Consider the following 21,939-nt stretch of genomic DNA (forward strand, 5'->3'; position numbering starts at 1 on the left):
AACACTAAGAATCACTATATGTGCAAAGGAGGAGGGAGAAGGGGCGTGGGCGGGAAAGAGATTCTATGTGTCTTCAAAAATGCTGCCTTGGGGCCTCCCCTGGTGGTGCAGCGGTTGAGCGCTGGGTTGCGAGGCTGCAACCATCAGCCTCACAAATGCTGACATCATGATGCAGACATCATTTTAGTGATGTCTTCCACACTTTAGTTAGCATTGATACATAAAATATCAGGTTATTTTTGGTGAATAGTTATAAAATAAATATGGAAATTATGTGAATCAATATTTAAGGTTTTATTTTTTAAGATTTATTTATTTATAAAAAAGAACCGGGGTACAGGTCAGATGTGCGGGAGGGTGAGAGGATTCACTGCAGCACCAGTTCGATCCCCGGCCATTGGCGAGGGTCCCACAAAAAAAAAAAAAAAAAAAATGCTGCCTTTCTACAAACAGAAAATTAATTTAGTTACTTCTACTTTCTCTAAAACTACATTAACAGTCTATCTCATGAAAAGTTCACTGTGATTTTTATGTTGGAAGGTAAACATTGAAGACATGTCATAGTTAATTCCATTTCAATAGTTAAGAAACAATGCAAAGTTCCAATTCCTAAAAAAATAATAGTTTAACCCCAGGCATTTCTGTCCTTTCCTTCTCAGGCATAGACACTTAAAAAAAAAAAAAAAGTGATGTTTAAGCCCACAGTGACAGACAGAAAAATGACACAGGGGAGGGGGCAATACTCTGTCCAGAAGAACTAGAAGAAAATCGGAACCCAGGGACTTGGACATTCCAGACAACAGAGGAGGAAACTACTGAACAATTAATTAAAACTTGATAACTGAAAATAACTTCTTACCTCCTCAATATCCCCACACATCACCCCTGTGAAAATGTTCAGAGTCAGTCATAAAACTCCTGGTATATAATCTTCCCTAAAGAAATTGATGTCCTAGGCCTCCCTGGTGATGCAGTGTGTTGAGCGCAGCACTGTGAAGCTGACCACAACCTCTGCAGCACCGGTTCAATTCCCGGCCAGCTAGGGATTTACCCACATGGGGTGGCGGACCTCTTCTGTCTCGCCCGCTGCTCCCCACAGTAGTGCTTTCAGTCCGTCTGCCTGTTCTGCTCCCCGCTCTATCTCTGGTGAATCCTCTCACCCCCACGCCCCGTGCCTCTGGACTGTACCCCAGCTCTTGTATAAATAAAATAAATTTTAAAAAAAAAGTAATTGATGTCCTCAAACAATTCTACTTTCTGGAACTAAAAAGTCTCCCAGGAAAAAGACCAGCTCTCAACATCATTATCCTAGGGCTAACGCCTGTGTGTCCCTTTTAGTCACTTTTTACTGTTCAAGTCTGAAACCAGGGTGCCTCAGAGTAAAAAGAAAACCTCTCTGCTGTGAAAGCTTAAGTTCATTATAATCTGGCTTGACAGAAAGAGCAATCTCCAAGAACAGATAGGTTGCATTTTACCAAGCATGTGGCTTTGCCAACCAAACATGGCAAAGCAAGAAAGGGGCAAAGAGGTTGATAGTGTATTCGAGAGAGTAACTATAATAATGATCATGGAAGTTAGGTATAATCTACTCACTCCCTCTTTACTGGATCATTTTCATCACCATAAAATCACGTTATTTCTGTCTTGGCGGGAGTAGTGTGGGGGGCTCTTTCTTGTCCACAATTCACCAATTCAGATACTTATCCATCCCTCCCCTCCCAAAAGCAATGTGTTTATATACACTATCAAAGTTTTCTCCTTACATTCTTTCTTAAACATACTCCATTCAGGTTTTCCCCACGCTATTCCATAACACTCTTCTGGGGAGTCACCAATGTTACTAATTCCAATTGGCAATCCTTCAGTCTTCATCTTACTTATCCTATCAGCAGAATTTTATCTAGCTGATCTCCTCCTCTTCTTGGAAATAACTTTCCTCAGTTTGTCACAGAGTTTCCTGCCTACCTCACAGACTCTCCAAGTTGCCTTTATTAGAGTGATCCAGAGCTCAGTTCTTTCTTTTCCTTTTCTAACTCCAATCTCTTCCTTGGTAACCTCATCCAGTCTCATGACTATGCAACAACTCCATCTGGATCCCTAATAATAGCACAAACTTAACATATCCAACGTTGATCCCCTGAACTGACCTTCCATCCTTCCCTTCCAAGTGTGCTCTAATCTCAGTTTTTCCCAACTGTAATTAAAGATAATTAGCTCTCTCCAACTGCTCGTCTTGGCTTCATCTTTAACTTTTCTGCCTCACACCCCACATCAAATCCAACAGAAAATCCTGATAATTGTACTTTCAAAATATTTCTAGAATCTGATCACTTCTGGAAACTACATCTACTACCACAGTGAAGTCACAGTTGTTACTAGTTTGCCTTCTACCTTTGGTCCTATTCTCCACACAACATTCTGTGACTGCCTCTTTTAAAAGCTGGAAGGAAAGAAAGATAAAAGAAAAAACATTAGGTAGAGCTTGTCACCACTCTGCTCAACACCATGCCCATTTCAATGGCATGAAGGGCCTAAGGCAAAGAGCCTCAGTCTTCCCTCTGACCTCATCTTCTACCTATTACAACTCTCCTCACTCACGGTGCTCTAGATGCACTGGATGGCCTTTCTCGCTTCCTCAGGCTCACTCTTACCTTAGTACAGTTGCCCAACATATTTCCTTTCCCTGGAATGTTCTTCTGACAGAAATCCCAGTGTCTGAGCCACCCCAAATTTTCTGTGTTCAAATCAATTAAGTTGTAACCATACAATTATATTACATTGGATTATATATTATAATATTATATACTGCTTCCAGATCCCAGCATACCCACTGCCCCTTGCCTTGCCTGAATCTACGTTGTCTTTCACCAGTGCACTTAACCACCTACTAAGACAGGAGTATTCAAAAGGAACTGGACACTTTGAAACTGTTACACTAACTGATTATACATGTAAATGTGAGAAAATCAATTCTACAATTAGTTCAATTCTACAAATTTACAAATGCTCATTATAAGCCCCATCATACCACATACCTCAATCCTGTAACCTAATTCATCCCAAATCCTGAGCAGTTTATCACCACTGATGATTACAAAAGCAACTGCAGTAGGGTACTTCATTTTAAGGTTTTGAGGAAAAAGTGGTAGAAATACAAGGTTCTTGATATTTCCACATAAAAAGTCTCATGGTTAAATATATAATCTCACTGGTCACTACTGGACTCTCTTTAATCACCTTGTAAACTAGAGAATGAATTTAATTTGTGTGTACTGCTTATTACCGAGCTCTCTGCCTTCTCCTAAGACAGAAACCTTTATTTTGCTCACATAAGTGCCTTCTAAGTATCTAGAACAATGCCAGCATGTGGAAGATACTAAATAAAATTTTTGAACAAATGCTTTAAACATCTCAGAAAACTCTACTGCACAAGTGAGCAAGAAAATATTTTAAAATACATGACAATATGGTAAGTATGGTACAGTGGTAGAAAATATCTACCCCAAGTTCCCTCTGTATCTCCTCAACTACAAGAGCTTGAAAGCTTTTTTTAAAAAAATTTCCCAGACAATTACAAGATTTGAAAATGGTAAAATCAAGAGTCTGATCTGGAAACAAAAGGTCTTAGAGGACCTATATTGGCATCTGCACTCATAATGTCCCATTAATAAATGGCTCCATGAAACCTGACTTTGTAACACAGGGTGGTCTTCATAAAGAAGTGCAAGTGTCAGGGCTTTAGAATATTAAATGGAAAACGATCTATTTGAAGATATTAAAAGTGATTACCTTTATTAAACAAAAACTTGTTCACTCAAAAATGTTTCAAAAACTTGGACAAAAAGCATATAAATCTCCTGAAAAAGAAATCCAGTGACAGGTAGATGAAGAGGTCTTAACAGGGTGTCCTAGCTGAAAGGTAAACTACAGGAATACTTTCACAAGCACAGTAAGCCAGGTTCTGCTAAGTGCTTGGAAGGTGAAAATGGCTACTGAAACTAGTCAACTTAACAAGCATTTGCTATCACACAACTGAACAACTCTCTGCAAGACCTTAGAAAAATTTTTACTTCAAATAACAGGTTCTTGGGGGAAAAAAACATATAACAAAAAGAAATCATAAAATGTTGCTATTGCTGCTTGGACTTAAGAATGAAAAAGGAAAGATAAACACATGCAATTTGCAGCAACATGGATGGCGCTGGAAGGGATCATGCTCAGCGAAATAAGCCAGAAAGAAAAAGAAAAATACCGGATGGTCTCACTCATAGCAGAAATCTAGAAAACTTAAATAAGGGACCAGGAAAATGAATAACTATAAGAAAGTGAAAATCAAAATCAACAAAAAACCATGAACCAGAGACACTTTTTGGGGGGTGGGGGTGGGAGGGGAGGGATTGGGGTCAAAATGGGGGGGTTGCAATTGTATGGGGAATATAAAAATAAAATCTATTATTTTTTTTAAAAATAAATAAATAAAAGCAAAAAAAAAAAAAGAATGAAAAAGGGCATCTAGGGCATCTGCAACCTCAAATATTGCTGACATAGTGGAATAACATCTCAGAAAACTCTACTGTACAAGTGAGCAAGAAAACAAAATTTTAAAAAAAAACAGAATTTAAAAAAAAGCAGAATTTAACAGTATTTCCCCTTTATTTCAAACATTATAAAACTAAATGAGGGATCCTTTCTCTGAATATTCTTCTGAGGCTGTGAACTTTTTTTTCACTGAGAAAGAAAAATTTTGTATACTGCAATCTGATTATACATTCCAGATGAGATTACTGATGGACCCCTAAAAAAAGTTCTAGCTTTCTATGAAGGAGTCATGTCCTATAAATCACAGAAAAATAATGAACATTTTGTTGCAGATTTTCAACTTTTTATGAGTGCAAGGAATTTTTTGTTGTTAACAAGCATCAAAAGTAGGAAATCATCTTATGTCAGCTGAAAATTAATAGTGAATATTTTCCTTTTCTTTTTATTTAGCAACTTATTTAAACCTTTATTTGCAATTTTAGATATTCTTTGAGTTTTTTATTTTTATTTTTTATTTTATATATATTTATATACATCATTCTTCCTTTTTTGTACAATGTATGCTTCTCCTCTCAGGTGCTGTTCCCCATAAAATTCCACTACCCATTCACCAGTACACCATCACACCTTCTCAGATGTGTATCACCACACCACACCCACCATCAAAGTACCCATAGTCCTTTACCACAGACCACTGTGCCTATATTTGAGTCTCATCACGTTAGTTTAAAAATAAAATGCATTTTTTTTAACTTCTGGTAAAATAATGTCTTAGGCTACATATTTATTATTACTACTTTGGAAAGACAGCAGAGATGTGTAAGGTTTCCAGATGACAGTGACTGGATGACTGACTGAAAAGCAGAAGGCCCCTACCACTTAAAAGGTGTTGAAAATTGCCCTGCCCTGGTGGTACAGGTGGCTGAGCACAGCGCTGTGAAGCTGTCCACAGCCTCTGCAGCACCGGTTTGATCCCAGCCAGCTTGTGAGAATCCCACATGGCTCGGCGGACCTCTCTTGTCTCACCCGCTGCTCCCCTCAGCAGTGTATGTCAGTCAGTCTGCCTATTCTGTTCCCCGCTCTGTCTCTGGTGAATCCTCTCACCCTCCCATGCATCTGGCCTGTACCCCGGTTCTTGTGTGCATGAATGAATGAATAAATAAATAAATAAATAAATAAATAAATAAATAACTGATGCTGAAAATTGCCACCTCCCCACATCTCCAAGTCCTAGAAGCCCAACAGAAGAGTTTTGTTTGTTTCATTATTTGTTTTATTTTAATGAGCAAATAAACCATATAGATTGTCAACTTGGGAAAGAGATCTACTTCATCCACCAACAGTGGAAAATTGATGAACCCCAGAGACCAAACCTGAAAAGAAGCCTGCAAGAGAGAATTAAAAGAACACAAAACAGCACATGATAGGATGAGCTGCAGTTCTGAAAATGAAAGATCCCAAACAGATGATCTGGGACACAGAGAAATGGATGAAATAGAGTTAATCCAGTGCAGCACCCACAGTTAAATGAGAAGGTGCTGAAAGACAAGCACAAAAACCTGCAAGAAGCCTTTGAATGTATTTTATAACTCTATTAAAGAGAATCCAGATATTTACAAAATATTGAGAAAACCAGATATAGAATATTAACAAAAAAGGGTTCAATCTAATCAATATTTTGATGCTGTCAAGAATGCTCAGTATGTAGAAATAAAAAGTATTCCTTTGCCAAATATGCCACATACTCCTTCCAACATCCTAATCCAGGACATTGCACTTCCTGGTGCCCAGCCACCCGCTATCCTTAAGAAGACCTTGGCCTCCTCAGGAAGTTTCTAAACTTCCTCTTCCTGAATGTGGTGTTCCATGTTAGCCTCCTGGAAGAAAACCCTTGGCTCTCCTCCTGATCCACCATCTCCTCAAGTCTTATAAGTAGATGATCAAAAAATATGCTTTGCTCTAGATCTTCCTCCTTTGCAGGCAAGATGAAAACAGGTAATATCATCCAGAACTTGCTCAACAGAGTCATGATGATATTTCCATTATCAATGAAGATAATGGCTATCCTGAGGACATGGATCAAGATAAGTATGAGGATTGTACTGAAGACAGCAACACTGACAGATCAGATAAAGAAAGTGGTGCACCATGGTGATAATGAGAGACACCAATGAAGAAAAAACATCAGATATGAACGTATGATTTGCAGATAGGCCTGGAAAGTCAAGATAAATAAAGAAAAACTTGAAGGAGCTGACTCCTCTTTAAATCATGATGCTTCAAAACATAAGTCAGGAGATTCCCGAGGAGGAATATAAGAAAGGAATTTTCAGAGGATACTGATGATTCTGAAGCAGAAAAGCAATTTCAAAAACAGCATAAAGATGACTCTCTTTCTGCTGGCATATCTACTGCTTCTTCACAACAAGCTACCCACACAGTCTGTTCCTCCTTCTTTGATACAAGCACCTCCCACCTCCTCTTGGACCACTATCTACTCCACCTGAACCACCTACAGGTCTTTCCCTCTTTTATTCCCAAGACACCTGGAATGCCAGGACTCCAAGGGTTTTTTTTTTAATCCCAACTTTTACTTACAGGACCACCACCAGACTGATTCTTGGCCCTCCCCCAGATCCACCTCCAGATCTGCCTCCTGGCTCTCCTTCTTAGGGAGCCCCATCCAAGACTACCTCCCCTGTACCTCCAGGGGCCCCCTACCTTGTCATAGCAAGATGCATACATGTCCACCTGGACTTGCCCCACTGGGCTTTTCCCACAAGCTCCCTTGCTGAACCCAGGGGTTATAAGTGTTCCATCCACCCAACATGGATGATAAAAGCAGAGCCACCATTTTGAGAAGAAAGCCATAGAAACCACCTGTGCCACAGGCAGAGATTATTCAATCCATGCCCACCACACTGATAAAGTGTTGGGAGAATAAAAGGTCTACCTACTCCCAAAAGAAAGTGAGAGGAAGAGCTACTTTCATTGTGAGGGTATTTTCTAATTTCAGTTCAAGGAATATCCTAAAGTTTAGCATTATTCAGAATTTCCTATATATAAGTAAGGCTATTTCATTTAGAATAGAATGGCTATTGAAACTGTAATGCTAACATCTCTTTCTTTTCATAACACCATTTTCATCTTGTTTATTTCCCCTTTCCAGTTCTTTGGAAACTTGCGATCTGGGGATCTTTGTTAGTTGTTTTGGTTCTCATGTTCCACAGGCACTGGAGAAAAGATTTCTGAAAAAAAGTTTATTTCACCCCAGCTTGACTTTTGTGTTTGAGTTATTTTTAATATCTACATACTTTTTTAAAGATTTACTTATTCATCATACAAGAACCAGAGTACAGGCCAGAAGTGCGGGAGGGTGAGAGGATTCACCAGAGACAGAGTTGGGAGCAGAACAGGCAGATGACTGAAATACACTGCTGAGGAGAGCAGCAGGCGAGACAGGGGAGGTCTGCTGTGACATGTGGGTATCTCCCTGGCTGGGCACAATCGAACCCACGCTGCAGAGGCTGCAGACAGCTTCACAGCACAGCGCTCAACCGCCTGCGCCCCCAGGGGAGGCCCTCTACATATTTTTAATATGTAACTACTTTATAATATCATAGTAAAATATATCATACGTAATATCTAATACAAAGCAAGTTATCTGGGTGGAAAATACACAATTCATTGATTAAAATTATTTCCTACTGACCTACATTTTGAGTGTTTCATGAAATAAAAAAATGGTCTACACCAAGATTATATTTATGCACATTACTGCTGGAGCACTGAATTTCCTTACACATCTCTAAACTGTTTTTCTGAGTTTTCTTTATATTGTTCCAACTCTTAGATTTTCTTAATGACGGCTGTCTCTGATAGGAGTTATGTATCTGATAAGAAGAAAAGCTCTTCCAAGTCTTTGTGACTTGTTTCTGGAGATGTTGTCGCTGTGGTATACTGGTCTCCCAGGGATTTGCTTGGTCATTTGTATTTCTCTTTCTCCCCCTGGTTTCTTTCTGTTTGTTCTGCTATCCTCGGGGCTTTTGTTGTATGAGGGTCCTCCTCTCCCACTGTTCTGGGAATTTACTGAATGGTGAACATGGCAGCTAGGGCTGTCATGGTTTGGTGTTGTAGTAGGAGTTTGCTCTGAGGCTGGTCAGGACTGGAATCTGGTGCCCCAGAGTCTGGGGCTGGGCAGGGGTTGGAGCTGGGCCAGGGAACAGCTGGTAGCACAGCTTACCCTGAGGCCAGTGGGGGCGGGAATTCAGAACAATTATTATAAACAAACCTTTTCAAGCTAGTATTACAGCTGTAGAAGTTATATTTTTTATACAGGAGCTCCCTGAAATCTGAAAGTATGTCATGGATTCTCCAGAGTATAGAGACTGAGAAAGGTTAGACTAGTTCCTCATTGGCAAGGCTGGTGCAGACCAGAACAGGTTCAGTGTGGTTCTATAGCTAGTAAGTATAGCAGGAGATTGCTGACCACTACAGCCTCCGACCACAATAGTTTTTGATTTTAAAACAGCAGAGTGGTTCCAGCATCGAAGATCTACTTCTACAAACACCTTTACAATTAGAGGTCCCCTTCATCTTAGTTTCTCAGTTCTGTGCAGAGATTTGGGGATTTGTTCTTTAAAGCTCAACTTAGATATTTAGATCTTCAAATAATTCTGTGAACCACTTAATACCTGTGTCAGATATTGATTAATAAATCAATATAGACATTAATGAGATGCCCCTCATCAACAAATACACCCTGTTGCCTGCCCTGTGAAAACGGATTTGTGCCCTTATATCACTTATTTCCTTGCCAGCTGGCATGATACTAGCCTTGGGAAGACACTGCAGGGGAAAAGATGTTACTGGTTCCTGTGTGCTTACTTGGCTGCAGAAGACAAGGCTTCTCCAGGACCCACCCTAGGAGCAGATTTCTAGTGCTCATACAGTTTATCCAGAAGGCTCGCCAATTGTACAACCTCCAATGAGACATCACTTCATGAATAGCTCTCCCAGAAATTCCACTAGTGCCACATCTTAGCTACTAGCCTTGACCTAGTCCTACCCAACAAGGCCTAGAACTCAGCAGGGGAGGCAGGGTGCTACTCTTCTCACTCCTGAAGGTAATAATTGCTCTTTATATCAGCTATTCCTATATTCTTTTGAGTTATCTAGTTACTAGTAAAACCCTTAATGGCCCAATACCATTATAGTCACTTTATATCAATCTTTCCCTGTTAAATTATTGTGTGGTTTCTATATGCTGATGGACTCAGTGCATCCAATAATTCTTTAAACTATTTAATACCCTATGGTAAATAAGTCCACTCTGTTTAAAGCATCTGGAGTGGATTCTGTTCTCTAAAAGTATTTTCTTTTGGGCCTCCCCTGGTGGCGCAGGCAGTTGAGCGCTGCGCTGTGAAGCTGTCGGCAGCCTCTGCAGTGCCGGTTTGATCCTGGCTGGCAGGAGAGGGTCCCACATGGTGTGGCAGACCTCTCCTGTCCCACCCGCTGCTCCCCTCGGCAGTGTATTTAGTCAGTCTGCCTGTTCTGTTCCCCGCTCTGTCTCTGGTGAATCCTCTCACCCTCCCATGCATCTGGCCTGTACCCTGGTTCTTGTATAAATAAATAAATAAATCTTTTTTAAAATAAATAAATAAATAAATAAATAAAAGTATTTTATTTTTCAATAAAGAATTCTGTGGAGGAAAACTGTCATCACAGACAAGGTAAATTTATGATTTTCTTTAATTAGGAATTGACACTAATTATGCACAGCCCAAGTTAAGAACAAAAACTGATGATTGTATTCCTAGGTCAGCCTATTAAAAACTTTAATTGTGGGCCTCCCTGGTGGCCTAGGGGTTAAGTCTCAGCGCTATCACTGCAAAGGCCTGACTTGGATCCCTGGCCAGGGAGATAACCCACATATGGCACAGCAGACCTCTCCTGTCTCACCCATTGCTCCCCTCAGCAGTGTATTTCAGTAGATAACACCTGTTCTGCTCCCCCAGTCTGTCTTTGGTGAATCCTCTCAGCCACCCCCCCACACCTCTGGCCTATACACTAGTTCTTCTACACAAAAATACATAAAATCTTTTTAAAATAATAAAAACTTTAATTGTAACAACTCTATCTTAGAGGACTATCTATTCTTGTCTATTCTATCTATTCTATTTTACTTTCATCTAGTAATTTTCTCATATTACAATGATCAGCTTATTAATATGCTTGCAAATATATTAAGCAAATATATTTCACCTATGTTATTGTCATTAATTTTATCAAGAAACATGATTAAGTGTAAGCCTCAAGGTTAACTTTGGATGGTCCACATACAACTTCACAAAAGGTGTTCTGGCACTTACAAAATGTTTAATTTGTTTTGCTATGTGATGTTTTAACTATACTACAAGTAAGAGGGTTTTATTGTTTGAGGAATAGAAGCCCACTGAATTTCAATTTATTTAAAGTAACTCTTCCCCAAACTCAAGTTCTATCTATTTTTAGACTTAAAGTCAAAATTCCAAAGTCTATATAGATGATAAATGAAATTGAAATTCTCACCTTGAAATACACAAGTTTCTTACTTCTAATCTATAACTATGAACCATTAGGATAGTATATTTTGTTTTGAAGGAAAATACTACAGCCCAAAGTCAGCTCCCACTGATATCCCAATAAAAATCAAATATACAGAGACTAGAAGTTATAAAACATATTAAAAAACAAAAATGCCCTCCTTAGGGCCTCCCCAGTGGCACAGCAGTTGAGCGCTGGGTTGCGAAGCTGCCCGCGCCTCTGCAGCGCCAGTTTGATCCCCGGCTGCTCCCCGGCTGCTCCCCGGCCACCAGAGAAGGGTCCCACATGGCGCGCAGACCTCTTCTGCCGCCCGCTGCTCCCCTCAGCAGTGTGCTTCGGTCCTTCTGCCTGCTCTGCTCCCCGCTCTGGCTCTGGTGAATTCTCTCACCCTCCCACGCTTCTGACTGTACCCAGTGCTTGTATAAATAAATAAATAAATAAATAAATCTTTAAAAAAAAAAAAAATGCCCTCCTTATCAGTAATAACTTTAAATGCAAATAGTTAAACTCTTTAGTCAAAGGGTAGAGGCTGGCAGAATGGATTAAAAAAGACATGCTCAACTACAGTTACACATTGCTTAAGTAAGTTATATATTGCTTAAGGTTTCAGTCAAAAATGGACCACATACACAATGGTGGCCCCAATGGGCTATCCACATAGCCTCAATGTGTAATAACTATACCATCTAGGTTTGTTTAAGTACACTCTATGATATTCACACAAAGATGAAATCACCTAATGATGCATTTCTCAGAATATACCCCATCATTAATCACATGTTTGTATACGCTGTTTACAAGAAACTCACTTTAGATTCAAAGGCACAAACAGGCTGAAAGTGAAAGGATGGACTAAGATATCCAATACAAATAGTCACCAAAAGAGAATCCTAGTTACTATACAAACATCAAGCAAAATTGACTTTAAATCAGAAAAGGTTACAACAGACCAAAAAAAAGAACACAATGGGCCTCCCTGGTGGTGCAAGGGGTTAAGTCTCAGCACTATGAAGATGTACTTATTAAGTACATTCATGGGAAGCCACTGCAGCACTAGTTCGATCCCTGGCCAGGGAGCTAAGCCATATGGCGTAGCAGACCTCTCCTGTTTGACCAGCTGCAACCCTCAGCAGTGTATTTCAGTTAGTATACCTGTTCTGTTCCCCAGTCTGTCTCTGGTGAATCCTCTTTCCCCCTCCCCTGCACCTCTGGCCTATACCCCAGCTCTTGTATACATAAATAAAATGAATTTTTAATTTTTTTTAAAAAGACACACTGTATTAATAAAATATTCAAAATAGCAAGAAGACATAAAAATTACACACATTCACATAACCAATAACAGGCCCTAAAAAACATAAGGCAAAACTTGACAAAATCAAAGTAAAAATCACAGGTCTACTCTAAAAGAAGTTCCAACACTCCACTTGTTAAATAACGGACAGAACAACCACATAGAAAATAAATAAGGAAAAGGAGTACTTAAATAACACAGTAAGTGATTAGAAATAACAGACATAAACAGAGTACTCTGCCTAATATTAGAATATACCTTATTCTTAAATGCACATGGAATATTCTCTAGAATAGACCGTATGTTAGCCACAAATTAAGTCACAATAGATATAAAGTCGGAAATCATACAAAATATCTTCTCCAACCATAAGATGAAGTCAAAAATCAATGAGAAGGAAAACTGGAAAATTCACAAATCTATGAAAATTAAACAACACTATCTTAAACAACCAATATGTCAAAGTAGAAATCACAAAGGAAATTAGAAATACATGAGACAAAGGGCCTCCCCTGGTGGCACAGCAGTTGAGCGCTGGGCTGCAAAGCTGCCTGCAGCCTCTGCAGCACCAGTTCGATCCCCGGCCACCAGCGAGGGTCCCACATGACGCGCAGACCTCTCCTGCCGCCCGCTGCTCCCCTCAGCAGTGTACTTCATCAGTCTGCCTGTTCTGTTTCCCGCTCTGTCTCTGGTGAATCCTCTCACCCTCCCGCGCTTCTGACTGTACCCAGTGCTTGTATAAATATGTAAATAAATCTTAAAAAAAAAAAAAAGAAAGAAAAAAGAAAAGAATAAATCTTAAAAAAAAAAAAAGAAATACATGAGACAAAAACAAAATCATAACATAGCAAAATTTATGGAACACAGCAAAAAGAGTGCTAAGGGGAAATTCATAGCTGTAAATACTTACATTGTAAAAATAGAAAGATTTCAAAATAACAAACTTTACAAAGTAAGGAACTAAAAAAAAGAACTCAAGCCAAAGTTAGCAAAAACAGGAAATAATGAAATAGATAAATGAAATAGAGAGTAGAAAAAAAAACAATGAAACCAAAAGCTGTTTCTTCAAAAAGATAAAAAAATTTGAAATATCTTTAGCAAGTATAAAAAAAAGACAAGATTCAAATTACTAAAATCAGAAATGAAAGTAGAGTCATTACCACTGAAATAAAAAAAAAGACTTTAATACAATACTATGAATAACTGTGCACTGCCAAACTGGATAATATAGATGAAATTAACAATTTTCTAGAAATATAAAACTTAAGATAACTAAATCACAAGGGGAAAAAACAGGAAATCTAAATAAATCCATAATTATTAAGGAGACTGAATCTGTAATGAGAAACCTCCCCCCCAAAAAGAAAAGTTCCAGTGTTGATGGCTTCACTGGTGAATTACACCAAGCATTTAAAGTACTAGTATCAAGGGGGCAACTCTTATTAATTCATTATATGAGACCAGCATTGCCTGATACCAAAGCCAAAGCTATTACAGATCAATATGCCTTATGGTCTAAAATCCTAAAATCCTCATTCAGCAGCATAAATGCAAATTAGAGCCACATTGTGATATCACCTCACACCCATTAAGATAGTAACTATCCAAACACACACACACACACAGAGGCATGCATGTGCACAAGAGATATAGAGAAAGTGGAACCTTTATACACAGTTGTGAATATAAACTGATACTGTCATTATGGAAATAGTATGGCAGTTCCTCAAAAAAATTAAAAATAGAATTATCACATGACCCAGCAATTCCACTTCTGAGTATGTGTCCAAAAGAACCAAAAGCAAGTATCAAAGAAATATTTTTGCTGCACAAGCAGCATTATTTATAATTGCCAAAAAATAAAAAGAGCAACTTAAGGGTCCACTGACAAATGAAAAAAACAAAACATGATATATACATATATTATCCAGCCTTAAAAAGGAAATTCTGACACAATCTACAACATTCATGAACCCTGAAGACACACTAATAAATGAAATAAACTGGTCAAAAAAAAAAAAATAAAAAATATCCCACTCGGAGCTGGAGGAAGGAGGAAATAGGGAGTTGTTGTTTAATAGATACAAAGTTACAGTTTTGCAAATTTGAAAAAAAGTTCTAGCAGTAGATGGTGGTGATAGCTGCATAACAACATTAATGAATGTACTTAGTAAGGCTGAACTATATATTTTAAAATGTTACACTGATAAATTTTATGTATTTTATAGCTAAAAAAATTTTTTTAAGAAATCAAGTATGGGGCCTCCCCGGTGGCGCAGTGGTTGAGCGCTGGCTTGCGAAGCTGCCCGCGGCCTCTGCGGCACCGGTTCGATCCCCGGCTGCTCCCCGGCCACCGGAGGAGGGTCCCGCATGGCACGCAGACCTCTCCTGCCGCCCGCTGCTCCCCTCAGCAGTGTACTTCGGTCCTTCTGCCTGCTCTGCTCCCCGCTCTGGCTCTGGTGAATTCTCTCACCCTCCCACGCTTCTGACTGTACCCAGTGCATGTACAAACAAACAAATAAATAAATAAATAAAATACATGCCTCTTTAAAAAAAAAAAAAAAAGAAATCAAGTATGACCAAAATATATGAACATGAATCAATAAATTAAAAATGAGAAAAACAAGTTTCAAATGCAAATATAAATTGATACTGATTAGATGAAATTAACAAGTAAAAGAGACATTTTCAACACACAAAGAAAACAATCCCAGAATTCTAGAGTTGTAGATAGTTTCAAAAACCCCTGGCAGACAAATTTCTCACTTCATAATTAGGAGATTTGATTTCATTTCATCTTTTTCATGGAAAGATGTGAGGCAAAGTTATGAAGTGCGGGGGACCTCTCCTAAGCACAGCTCACCATCAGCATGAATTACATGAGACATGAACAGAGGTTAGGAAGGGAATCTAAGTGATATTTGTTTGTTTTGTTTTGTTTTGTTAATTTATAAATGATATTAGTTGAACTTTTCACATTTATTTGTCTAATATGTATCATCCAAAAAAAAATTAGATTTGAACATTTATGTAGACGTGTAATACCAAATCTGATTTTTGTTTTTAAATAGTGTAATTTTAGATTACTAATACTATAGTCTTCTCACATCAGAAGCTAGCTAAAACCCTTAAAAATCTTTCAACTTTCCGTGAATATTCTTTACTGTGATTTAAAAGATTTCTAAAGAAGGCCCTTATCAAGGTACAGAAGTTTGAAGCAAAAAACAGACCAGAAATTGTCAATACCACTTCCCTTCCTAACCAAAGTTTGATAGGAATCTTCTAAGATTTATACCAAAAGTCCTCAAAGGGATCCACAAAGTCAAAACTATTTTCATAATAATACTAAAATATTACCAGTCTTTTCAATTGAATTAATGCTTACACTAATCATGTGAACAAATGATGTGTAAAAACTTCTGGCATCTTGAAACAAATTGTTGTAGTGGCACCAAACTACATTTTTAATCATTCTGTTTTTCACCATCAAGCACCGATAGGTAAAAGGAAAGGGAAGGAGAAAGGGGAAAAAACAAAAGGGGAGAAAAGGAAAGGAAAGAAGATCAATCCGTTTCACTTAAGAAAACCACTGAAGTAGGAAAAACAATAATTTTTTATTGAATATCAGCCTTTTAATACATGTCCTTTCACTATTCTCTGACAATGTGGTATGCATGAAGCATTTCTGGTTACTTTGCATATTGAATTACAATGGTTGATGGCAGTCTCAAGAAAAAGGGCTTGTATGACTGGATTGAGAATTTTAACTAGCCTCTTTTTTCATGAAAAATCATTTCTACTTGAATAAAAATGTCTACAGTATTCAGACATAAGTATTTTGGCATGAGTTTTCTCAGATATGTATGAAGTCTGCCTGTCACTTTTAGGAAACAACTAGCAATCATATTGCTACCAAAGATAAAATCTGAGCTTTCAAGCAAAAAATCAGATTTGCGAAAAGTTCATATCCACTATCATGTCATGACCTGGATGGCTTCCCAATAATTTCTGATGGAATGGGTGGTGATTATCAACAAATATGATCCTTTAATATTGTATAGAGAAATGTGTCAGCATTGGAAGATCTGCCTAACTGAAACAATATTTACAAATAACTAAGGAATGATATCAAAAATTCAGGCAAGGATATATAAGATCCATTCACACTTCATATCAATGGATTTTAATATAATACTATGAAAATGTCCACAAACATGATTTCAGATTCCATATTGCAATGAATTAAAAACTACCATATGTTGAGTTTTGATATAGTATCAAACAATATCCATAACTCTCTGGAGAGGCTATTAAAATACCCCTCCTTTTACCAGCCATAAACCATGTGAGACAGGATATATATACATATATAAAATTAAAAACAACAGACACTGCAATAGACACTGCAGAAACAGAAACCAGTTATTTCTATTACAAATTTACGAAAATGTAAAATAATGTCACTCTTATCATTACTTCCTTTGTTTCTGATAGTAATTTTTCATTAAAAATGTTTTGTATTAAGGGCCTCCCCTGGTGGCACAGCAGTTGAGCGCTGGGCTACAAGGCTGCCGGCAGCCTCTGCAGCACCGGTTCGATCCCCGGCTGCCGGCAAGGGTCCCACATGGAATGCAGACCTCTCCTGCCACGCCTGCTGCTCCCCTCAGCAGTGTGTTTCATCGGTCTGCCTGTTCTGTTCCCCACTCTGGTTCTGGTGAATTCTCTCACCCTCCGGTGCTTCTGACTGTACCCAGTGCTTGTATAAATAAATAAATTTTCAAAAAAAATTTTTTAATGTTTTGTATTAACATCAATAGGTTTATAACTATCATTTTAAGCAAATTAATGTGAAATTTGTACCTGTTTTAATTTATAATATAGTATAGGTTGATGATAGGATAAATACACAACAGCTCTTTAGGGTGCTCAATAGTATTTTAAGAGTATTCGAATACTGAGACCAAAAACTTGAAACATTTGATTTAAAGGACAGAGTATTAATATCCAATTAATACAAACCAGAAAGAACAAAAAAATCATCCTTTAAATAAGTCTTTCTAGGAAAATTACATGAAAGCCAAAAAGGAACACATATCAAGTGAAAGCTAGTATCACTCAATGTAATATCAGTGAAGAACAAAACAAAACAAAGACTGTTTTGATGAAAGTAATTTTGCGATATTTTGATCAGATAAACACACATTTAAACCCATTATTAGTTTGATAGGTAATATTTTTGATAGCAGCACATAACGGTCAAAGACACAAACTCAAAAACAGATGATTAAAATAGTAGTCACCAGCACCCAGAGGGAGACAATCCAAAGTTCTGTCAGAAAGGACAAACAGGGATAGTTAGCAGCTCTCCAGCAGCATCTCAGGAAACCCAGCTCAGGGACTGATTTACTGTTCTATTTAAAACTAAATTACATGCTTCCAAGCAGATAGTGAGACTAAGCTCTCACTTTGACCCAAAGGAGCTAACGGGTTATAATGGAATTAATCTGCATTAATAATGCTCAATCAACCTAAAGCCTTTTTCAGTTTACTAGATGCCTCAGAAGACTGAGGAAAACAGTAGTAGTAATAACATTTACAGAGCATTTACTATGTGTCAAGCACTTTACATATATTAGTTCATTTAATATTCAAGATTATCTTAAGGATATGCCCCATTATTATCCCCACTTTGGGAGCTGAGAAAATTGAAGCACCAAGAGGATAAAGAACTTCACTAAAGCAAAGCCAGGATTCAAACCCAACCAGCCAGTCTGGCTTTGAAGCCAAAACCCAAACCCTACACTACAGGACAAACACACAGTAACCAACAATAATACGTAAAGTTTAAAATTCAGTGTAGGGGCCTCCCTGGTGGCACAAGGGGTTAAGACGCAACCTATGAAGCTCTCCGCAGCCACTGCAGCATGAATTTGATCCCCAGCCAGGGAGATACCCACATGGCACAGCAGACCTCTCCTGACTCACCCGCTGCTCCCCTAGCAGTGTATTTCCATCCATCTGCCTGTTCTGTTCCCCACTCTGTCTCCGGTGAATCCTCTCACCCCCCACACGTCTGGCCTGAAACCCCAGTTCTTGTATGCATAAATAAATAAATCTTTAAAAAAAATAAAATAAAATTCAGTGTAAAGTTTTAAATAAATGTAAACAACTTCTATTGTTACACTAAGACCCCAATGCCAAAAGGATGCTCCCATTTGCAAAGTTTCCTCTGATAGGTTCCATCCATTACTGTTGACCCACTATTCAACTTCCAGATACTAGGGGACTTCAAGCAAGGAGAGTAAATTTTGGAAAGGACTTCTGTGAATGAGATTTTTTTCAACCCAAAATGTAAAATATAATACAAATAACATCATTTCATATGATTTGGATCTCTTCATTCTGCTAAGGGAGACAAAACCATTACTAAGTAGAAGTCCAACTAGACTATTCTGAAGAGTATAATAACTCAATTCAAGTCCCCCGGAAAACTTTATAAGATCTGGGCCTCCCCGGTGGCGCAGCGGTTGAGCGCTGGGTTGCGAAGTTGCCTGCAGCCTCTGCAGCGCTGGTTCAATCCCCGGCTGCTCCCCGACCACAGGAGGAGGGTCCCACATGGCGCGCAGACCTCTTCTGCTGCCCGCTGCTCCCCTCAGCAGTGTACTTCGGTCCTTCTGCCTGCTCCCCGCTCTGGCTCTGGTGAATTCTCTCACCCTCCCGCGCTTCTGACTGTACCCAGTGCTTGTATAAATAAAGTAAATAAATAAATCTTTAAAAAAAAAAAAAACTTCATAAGATCTGCTTCTATGAAAGTTCAAATTTAAGTCAATACATCTTAGTGTTCTACAGTATTGGTTAAGTATAAAGGGGAGTGCTAAGTCTATCCCCTTTACTTTGGAGTTCTGATGAAGACTGCAGTCCTAAATAAGTGTTGCAGTAATTCAAGGCAGAGTTTTGGAATCATTAAAAATGAAGCTATAACTTCAATATAGAATTTAACTAAAAAAAAAGTGGAAAGGGAAACTGAACAAGTCATAGTACAACTCTGCATTAAAGATGAGAAAGAGCAAGGAACAGGTAACTATCTCACGGTAATTGCACAGGAAATGCTTACAGATTTTTCAAGGTTTTGTTTGATTGTAACATTTGGCACGTTTTAAAATATGTGCACCATTTTAAAGTGCCTAAAATAAACTTCTACTTTTTTGGCCTACTGAACTGAAAACGTTCCACAGTTACAAAAATAACTCTGATTTTCCCAGGAAAAAAGGACTTTGTAAGAATTTCAAGGTTAACAAAGTGATGCCTGGATTGACACAAAGATTACAACAAGGACCAAAAAGGTAAGTGAAAAGGAGTGACAGAGAAGACTGTTACAGTCCTTTGTTATAGAAGAACTGTTATTCTTTATAATTAAACAGTGCTACAATGGTGAACACCTTAAAAAGAAAAAAGAAAAATACCCACACAGAATTAATACAGCCAATGAAAATCTCCCCTAAGTGTTACAAGGTATCAGGTCATCAGCTGTGCTAGACCTTCAGACACTTGAGCAAAGTGTATTAAAACGAGAAACAGACTTTAAATTACCAATACTCACATCGATGACACTAAGATGTAAGAAAACTCCATTCTATAATGGATATGCCCAGGAAAGAAATCCAGGCGATTCAAAAGTGCACTGGTACTAAAAAGCAGTTTAAAAGGCACAAGGAGGGTAAACAATCATAAAGGCAAGCAAGCCTTCGCGTGAGGCTCTCAGGAGTCCACCTGCAATGAAGAATCTGCAACTGGGGAAGGCGGGCAGCAGGGAAACACTGTGCTGTCATCTAGGGCGATCTTATTCAGGCTCTACCCAGAGCCACAAGGTGACAAGTTGTAAACAGAGAACACACTTCAGGCCAAACCACCCACTGCAAGGAAGCAAACCACGTTCACGCCACCCCGCACCAGGCAGTACCGCGCACCTAGAAGTTGGGTGCAGGGAGGTGGGGAAAGAGATCCGGCGCATTCAACACCCCCCACCAACGACCCCCCGCCCGCCCGCCGCCCCTCCTCGGCTAGGCTACGCGCAGGCACCGCTAACCCGGGCGTTCAGGGTCGGAGAGAAAGGGCCGGGTACCAGGGCGGCCTCTGCTCCAAGACCGGGCCGGGCAGGGGGCCTCCACCGGTGCCAGGGCGGGGGTCCCCCAATGCCCGAGGGTGGTGGGTGGGGGCGGGGCAGGGCGTTTTCCAGAAACCCGCCCTACAGGGGGGCTTCCCTCCAGATTCGGTCCCACCCGCCGAAAGACACGCGTGACCCCAGCTGTCAAGTGGGGCGCGCAGGAGCCCCAGGGCGCAGATCGCCGCGGCCCCGCGGTCCCCGCTCCCCCGGGTCCCCGGTCCAGGACCCGCGGCCCGGAGCGAGCGGAGGGGCGGCGGCCGGGGGCTCGGCCCACCTGGACGCGCTGACGGCGGCGGCGCGCTCACCGGCTCAGGGCGGCGCGCTGGCGGGGGCTGGCACCCGGCGGGGCGCCGGAGGCTGCTCTCTGCGCGCGCGGCGGATGCTTCGCCGCCCGCCGCCCGGTGTTTTCATACAAACCCCGGTGGCCGGCGAGGCGGAGGCGGCGGCGGCGGAACCGGCCCGCCTCCCGGGCAACGTCAGCGCGGCGCCCCGCCCACCGCACGCCCGGCTCGGCCGCTGGAGCGCGCCGGCTGCGGGGAGGGTGGGGCGCACGTGCGCGCCTGCGGGGACGCGCCCTGGCTGCGGGGCGCACGCTCGGGCGCGGAGGGCCGGGAGGGGCGCGCGCCCGGGGGCGGGAGGGAGACCTGAGCGCGCCGCGGGTCCGGCTCACCTGCAGCCGCCGCCCAACCGAACCGAACCGAACCAGCCCGCGGGGCCGGGAGCAGGTGGGGAGGTGGGGAGGTGCGGGGATACCCACGTTGCGCACGCCACCTGCGGGGACACTCGCTGATAGAAGCCTCCTAGTCCGGGAATTAAGCCGCTGCCATCTGCCGCCCTCTCTCTTAGGCTTTTGGCGGCATCGGAGCGATTGTCTTAAAGCTTAGATCTTTCCTGACCTTTGGGAAAGTCATTAGAAGAAGCTGGAAGGCATGCACAGTAACCACAGCTGGATCCCAGAACACAACAGAATTGCACTCTGTGGCCAAATCTCAAAAAATCAGGCGCCTTGTGCTGCAGCGAATGAAATAGTAGGCTGATTTTTTTTTTCTTTTTTTGGAATGTGACCCCATAGAATCACGAAAATGGAGGTGCTACATTGGGGGCTGAAGGTTATGGTAGAATGTTTTTTTTTGAGTCAAAGTAATGTGTCAGGAAAAGTGACTACTGATGTACATCTTTCTGTTTTGACTGCCCGTCAACATGCTGTTATATATTCTTTAAAAAAAAAAAAAAAAGGTGATTTCTTTTTAAAAAAAAAGATTTATTTATGCATACAGAACTGGGTTACAGGGCAGAGATGGGGGTGGGGGGGCGAGGGAGGAAGGGTGAGAGGATTCACCAGAGACAGAGCGGGGAA

The 21,939-nt window shown here is 40.4% G+C and overlaps 1 protein-coding gene and 1 pseudogene across 1 annotated transcript in view; one reads left to right on the plus strand and one right to left on the minus strand.

Annotated features, from left to right (window-relative positions):
* AGTPBP1 (ATP/GTP binding carboxypeptidase 1) overlaps window positions 1-20,895 on the minus strand; it is a 121,162-nt gene extending 100,267 nt beyond the window's left edge. Inside the window, 1 exon segment of the mRNA XM_054689824.1 lies at window positions 20,857-20,895. The gene's annotated coding sequence lies outside the window, so the exon portion shown is untranslated.
* Window positions 1,502-7,212, plus strand: LOC119231414 (WW domain-binding protein 11-like; annotated as a pseudogene).
* Window positions 20,896-21,939: the final 1,044 nt, after the last annotated feature.

Source organism: Talpa occidentalis, unplaced genomic scaffold (genome assembly GCF_014898055.3).
Source record: "Talpa occidentalis isolate TD23 unplaced genomic scaffold, MPIMG_talOcc4v2.1 talOcc4.7, whole genome shotgun sequence".
In the NCBI taxonomy this organism is placed as follows: Eukaryota; Metazoa; Chordata; class Mammalia; order Eulipotyphla; family Talpidae; genus Talpa; species Talpa occidentalis.